The sequence below is a fragment of the Protobothrops mucrosquamatus genome, unplaced genomic scaffold (genome assembly GCF_001527695.2).
Source record: "Protobothrops mucrosquamatus isolate PMUCROS unplaced genomic scaffold, P.Mucros_1.0 scaffold5819, whole genome shotgun sequence".
NCBI classification, from domain to species: Eukaryota; Metazoa; Chordata; class Lepidosauria; order Squamata; family Viperidae; genus Protobothrops; species Protobothrops mucrosquamatus.
In genome coordinates this window covers 1-6,097 of record NW_015391665.1, presented here as the reverse complement: position 1 = coordinate 6,097, position 6,097 = coordinate 1, and positions in this window count along the sequence as shown.

Sequence of the window (6,097 nt, the reverse complement as noted above, 5' to 3'; positions counted from 1 at the left end):
CTCTCTCTCTCTCTCTCTCTCTATCACATGGGGAGGGACACCCACCCTTAATTAAGAAAATACATATACATATATCTATTATTGAATATTCTAAAAATAAAAAGGTGACATATATCTATATATATTGGAAACTACTCTAAAAATCCAAGTCCCAGGTACATTTATTTGTAAAAAAAAGACATACTAAAATACTGATCTCCGGGACAAGAGAGTTTTACTATGTACTAAGCTTTCGTTAGCCACTGCTAACCTTGTCAAAGTGTAAGCTAACATTGGGAAGACTTTGTTTTTATAGCCCTTTAAGTGTCGGTAATTTGACCTATTACGCGCTCGATGGCCAAATATATATAAAACGTGAAATTGATGTTCTTTTATTTTGTAAATTATAGAAAAAAGAGCCAGAAAATAGCTACAATATTATATATATTATATATATATATTCTTTCTATAATTTACAAAATAAAAGAACATCAGTTTTACATGATTCAAAGCTAGCTATAATTCTCCGGAGGAAGGGAAGGCGCCCTCGTGAACCATATGCAAATCTGGATGTGTTTATGAGTCTAAGACCAATCTTTGAGTATTGTAGGGAAAAAAATAGAGAAAAGAACTATGAGAAAAAAATGAGTATGACCTCAGGCGTGTATTTTTCCTCCAAATGCCCACAATTGGAGAATTTTCTGCCCCTGTCTCATATAGGCATGGTATACGGTATATCAGTATCACATGTTTTACTCGTCTTCGCATGGAATATCAAACATAGCTGAGAAAAAAAACCATCTGCCGCCCTATCAAAATATTATTAGGAGGATCCATCTAACCACAGGAGAAAGAACGTGGGAAGCTCACTTACTTAACTGTTTTCCTTCGCCTTCCTTCCAGGTGTTCTTCCCCACCGTCGGACTGCCACGCCAGCAAGACGGTGAGACGAATCTTGGCTCTCTGCTTAATCTCTTTGTTCACCTTGCTGGGAAACGCCGCTCTGGATCTAAGCCAAGTTCTGGAGTCCTGGAGGCATGCTGAGAAGGCCGCCAGCAACTTCTCTTCGTGCCGGAGTTTCCTGGCACTCTCCATGTTCAACCTCCTTGTCCAAGAAGTAAATTCTCGAGGAGGAGGAGGAGGAGGAGGAGGAGGAAGAGGAGGAGAAGGAGGAGGAGATGGAGGAGGAGGAGGAGGAAATGGAGGAGGAGATGGAGGAGGAAGAGGAGGAGGACGAGGAGAGATGGTGGTGGAGAACGTCTCTTGGCCAGAAGACGTGCTGAAGAGCTTGGTTGCTCTCTGCAACGAATATGGAGGAGACCCAGGCACAATTTCCTGGTGCAAGGACAACGATAATTTCAGCTGTCCAACTTATATCACCTTGATCAGGGAGAGGGTGAATGGCAGCGGAGCTGGGGTGGCTTTTCTGCAGTTCAAAATGATTTCAAGAATCTTGGAGATACTTCTGAAGCCTGAGGAGGGAGATCACCGAAAGGTGAGGTCAAATCCAGACTGGTTAGATGTGGTCTTTCTGAGTCTTCTCCTGAGAATCAAAGGTGCTATGTTACGAGCTCAAGAAATGTCCCTCTATCCTGAGGTGGTCCAAGCTTTGTGGCATCAGCTGTCTGCTCTCCTCACTTCCTCTGTTTTTATCTCGGAAAGCGCCCAAGAATGTTGGGCTGAGCATCCCAACGTCTCCATCCTGGCCACCCATCCTGAAGGACTCCACACGGTTGCGCCTTCTTTGGGCTTTCGGTCACTCTCCCGTCCTTTGATGGATGAACTTAATGTCCTCCAGAGATGTTTGCTTCAGAAAAGCCAGGAGAAGCTTCAGAAAAAGTCCAAGGACATCATCTCCCTGATTAGCCTCAAAATCATCCTCTTGCTGATCACCAGTCTGATCTACCCGGCTGTCCTTTTCTCCTTCAAAGAGATGACCGAGTGGATCCAGAATTACGCCAGGATCCTCAAGGAACGAACGGAGGATTTGAAACAGGAAAGGCACATAGTGGAAGACCTTCTTTATCAGATGTTGCCCAGATCCGTGGCCAAACAGCTACGGAAACACAAGCACGTAGAGGCAGAAAATTATGACCAGGTAAGACACCAGAGATCATATCTGAAGGGATCAGACAACTTTAAGGTTCCTGACTGATCGTCCCAAAGGTGCTTTTTCCAGGAGGCAACTGGACTTTCTTTTTTCTCTTTGAAGACGTTTCGTTTCTCATCCAACAAGCTTCTTCAGCTCTGACTGGATGGTGGGGAGTGGAAGGATTGATATTCCTTGCAGACAGCTGGTCATTTGCATCCTTTTGGAGAGTCCTTGAGGCCATCTGGAGGCTTATCTGTGTCTCCAGGGTCACCTGAGTGGTGCAAATGGGTGTGGAGCTGCTGAAAGGACTGTTGTAGACTGGAGATAGATGATGTCCATCTATATCCCTCCCACTCTGTTGAGAGAGGGCTGTTCAGTTTTGACCCAGATGGCCTCTTTGACCCCTCTTTCAAACCAGCCGTCCTCTCTGTCCAAAATGTGGACTTTGCTGTCTTCAAAATGGTGGCCTTAGTCCTTTAAATGCAGATGGACTGCTGACTCTTGTCCTGATGGGTTTGTTCTCCTATGTTGTGCCATGCGTTTATGAAGCCTCCAGGTGGCCTCAACGACCCTCTAAAAGGATGCAAATGACCAGCTGTCTGCAAGGAATATAAATCCTTCCACTCCCCACCATCCAGTCAGAGCTGAAGAAGCTTGTTGGAGGAGAAGCGAAACGTCTTCAAAGAAAAATAAAGTCCAGTTGCCTCGTGAAAAAAGCACCTTTGGGACAACCATGACCGGGATAATGGAGAATCTCCATAGACTTCCTGATTGACTGTTGCACAATTCTGGTGTATAAAAAGCAGAATCAATAAGGGAGAAGTGAAACCCAAAGGAAAATCACAAATCTAGCTCCTGATGTGGGTCTGGGGGTTATATTAATAGCTTCAAACCCCCCTGTCCCTTCCATCCACAATTCTGCCTAGGAAATAATGACTCTCTTTATATCTGATTGGCCCATAATCAAAGAACTTTCAAATTGTCACATAATTATTAATTCTTTGTTTTTCACTTTTTTGGGGGGGTGTTTCTCGGTTCTCAGCTGTTCCCCTCTCACATGGGGAGGGATACCTCCCCTTAATTAATTCCCCCTGTCCAATTAGTCTGCATTTTGCTTGAGTGCTGTCATCATTATCCTAATTGGTCAATTACAGTATATGTACAGCCAGAGGAGGTATATGGTATCAGAAACCATCTGGAAATAATGGGGAAATTAAAAACAGGATATCAAGCTATGGATAAAATCTGGCTAGGATCTCTAACAGAAGTTGGAGCACGAGAGGACAAATAAGATTTCTCTCTCCAACAGATAGTCATAAAGGTAAAATACATAATTTTACAAAGCTAGTGAGGTTGTTTATTCCATGTTGTGCTGCTCATTTCCAGTTTGGCTCCATCTTGGGGGACTATGCAGAGTCCCAAGAACGATGTAGTAGGGTGTCAAAATCACCCTGTCACAGGGGTCCTCTCCAGCTCTCACCCCATCTGATTTCCCACAATGCTTCTGAGCTGCTGGCACCCCAAAGCATTATGGGAACACGGAATGGCTGGCAAACCTCCATGGAACGGTTGCTGGTACTGGGTATGTCTAGTCTAATGAAGAGAAGGACGAGGGGGGACATCATAGCGGTCTTCCAATATCTCAGGGGCTGCCCCAAAGAAGAGGGAGTCAAGCTATTTTCCAAAGCACCAGAAGAAGGCAGGACAAGAAGCAACGGATGGAAACTCATCAAGGAGAGAAGCAACCTGGAACTAAGGAGAAATTTCCTGACAGTTAGAACAATTAACCAGTGGAACAACTTGCCACCAGAAATCGTGGGGGCTCCATCACTGGAAGTTTTTAAGAAGAGACTGGACAGTCACTTCTCTCAGATGGTCTAGGCGGGTCTCCTGTTCGAACAGGGGGCTGGACTAGAAGACCTCCAAGGTCCCTTCTAACCCTGTTATTCTGTTAAACAATCACTTCAGTTTGGAGGGGCTAAAAATCACCTCTTCTGCCGCCTCCTCCTCCTCTTCCTCCTCCTTCTCCTCCTCCTCCCAGGTGACCATCTTCTTTTCGGACATTGTGGGTTTTACCACCATCTCCGCTTCGTGCACCCCGCTGCAGGTGGTGGAAATGCTCAACAACCTTTACGTCTGCTTTGACACCAGGATCGACTCCTACGACGTCTACAAGGTCAGCCCCCACCTTCTTCTTCTGCTGGGGGGGGGGAGTGAGAAAGCGGGGGCAGCTTTTGCTCCTGGTTGGCAGGTTACAGGTTGGCACAAGTAAAACAAAAAACAAACAAACCCCCAAACAAAGATAGTCCTCGGCTTACAACACAGCTGAGCCCAAAATTTCCGTTGTTAAGTGAGACACTTGTTAAGTGAGTTTTGCCCCATTTTAAGACCGTTCTTGTCATGGTTGTTAAGTGAATCGTAGCGAACCAGCCAATGCAGGTAATTGATTTTCCCTGGCGCCAACAAGGTGGAAACCATCGGGGACGCCTACATGGTGGTGAGTGGTCTGCCCGAGAGGAACGGCACCCGGCATGCCCACGAGATCGCCAAGATGGCCCTGGACCTGGTGGCTGCGGTCCGGCAGGTTGCGATTCCCCACCTGCCGACGAGCAAGCTGGAGTTACGGGCCGGGATTCACACAGGTGAGCCAACCGTTGCTTCACACCTGGGGCGGCGGGTGGGGTCCCTCGGCCACGTGTGTGTCTCAACCTCTCTCTTTCCCACCGATCCGGCAGGAGCCTGCGTGGCTGGCATTGTTGGGCACAAAATGCCCCGGTATTGCCTCTTTGGCGACACGGTGAATACAGCCTCCCGCATGGAGTCAACCAGCCTGCGTGAGTAGACACACCTGGAGGGTGGAATGGAGTGGAATGGAATAAAATTAGAATAGAATAGAATAGAATAGACAGATTGTAGACTATAACAACAACAACAATAACAATAGTAATAAAGTTGGAAGGGATCTTGGAGGTCCTCTAGTCCAACCCCCTGCTCAGGCATGAAACCCTATACCATTTGAGATAAATGGCTGACCAGTCTCTTCTTAAAAACTTCCAGTGTTGGAGCATTCACCGCTTCTGGAGGCAGGTTGTTCCACTGGTTAATTGTTCTCACTGTCAGGAAGTTTCTCCTTAGTTCCAGGTTGCTTCTCACTTTGATTAGTTTCCATCCGTTGCTTCTTGTCCTGCCTTCAGGTGCTTTGGAGAATAGCTTGACTGCCTCTTCTTTGGGGCAGCACCCTGAGATACTGGAAGACTGCTATCATGTCCCCCCTCGTCCTTCTCTTCATTAAACTAGACAGACCCAATTCCAGCAACCGTAGTTTCAGTCAAACGTATAAATCCATTTTATTGTAAATAGAGCTAGGTTAGCTGGGTCCAGAGATCAGCAGCTGCCAAGATTCCTCTTTATAGGCAGTCCTCGACTTACAACAGTTCATTTAGTGACTGTTCAAAGTTACAATAGTACTGAAAAAAGTGACATGACTGTTTTTCACATTTACAACCATTGTAGCATCCTCACGGTCATGTGATCAAAATTCAGGCGCTTGGCAACTGACTCATACTTATGACAGTGGCAGTGTCCCCTGGGGGGTCACGTGATCCCCTTTTGTGACTTTCTGACAAGCAAAGTCAATGGGGGAAGCCAGATTCATTTAACAACTTAATGACTGCAGTGATCCTCTTAACAACTGGGTTGAGAACGGTCGTAAAATGAGGCAAACCTCACTTCACAACTGTCTCGCTTAGCAACCAAATTTTGGGCTCAGTTGTGGTCATCAGCCGAGGGCTGCCTGTATTCAGAATCATGAGGACTAGACGCTTAGCTTTCAGAACTAAGGAGAAACTTCCTGACAGTGAGAACAATTAACCAGTGGAACAACCTGCCTCCAGAAGCGATGAATGCCCCAACACTGGAAGTTTTTAAGAAGAGACTGGACAGCCATTTGTCCGAAATGGTATAGGGTTTCCTGCCTGAGCAGGGGGTTGGACTAGATGACCTCCAAGGTCCCTTCCAACTTTATTA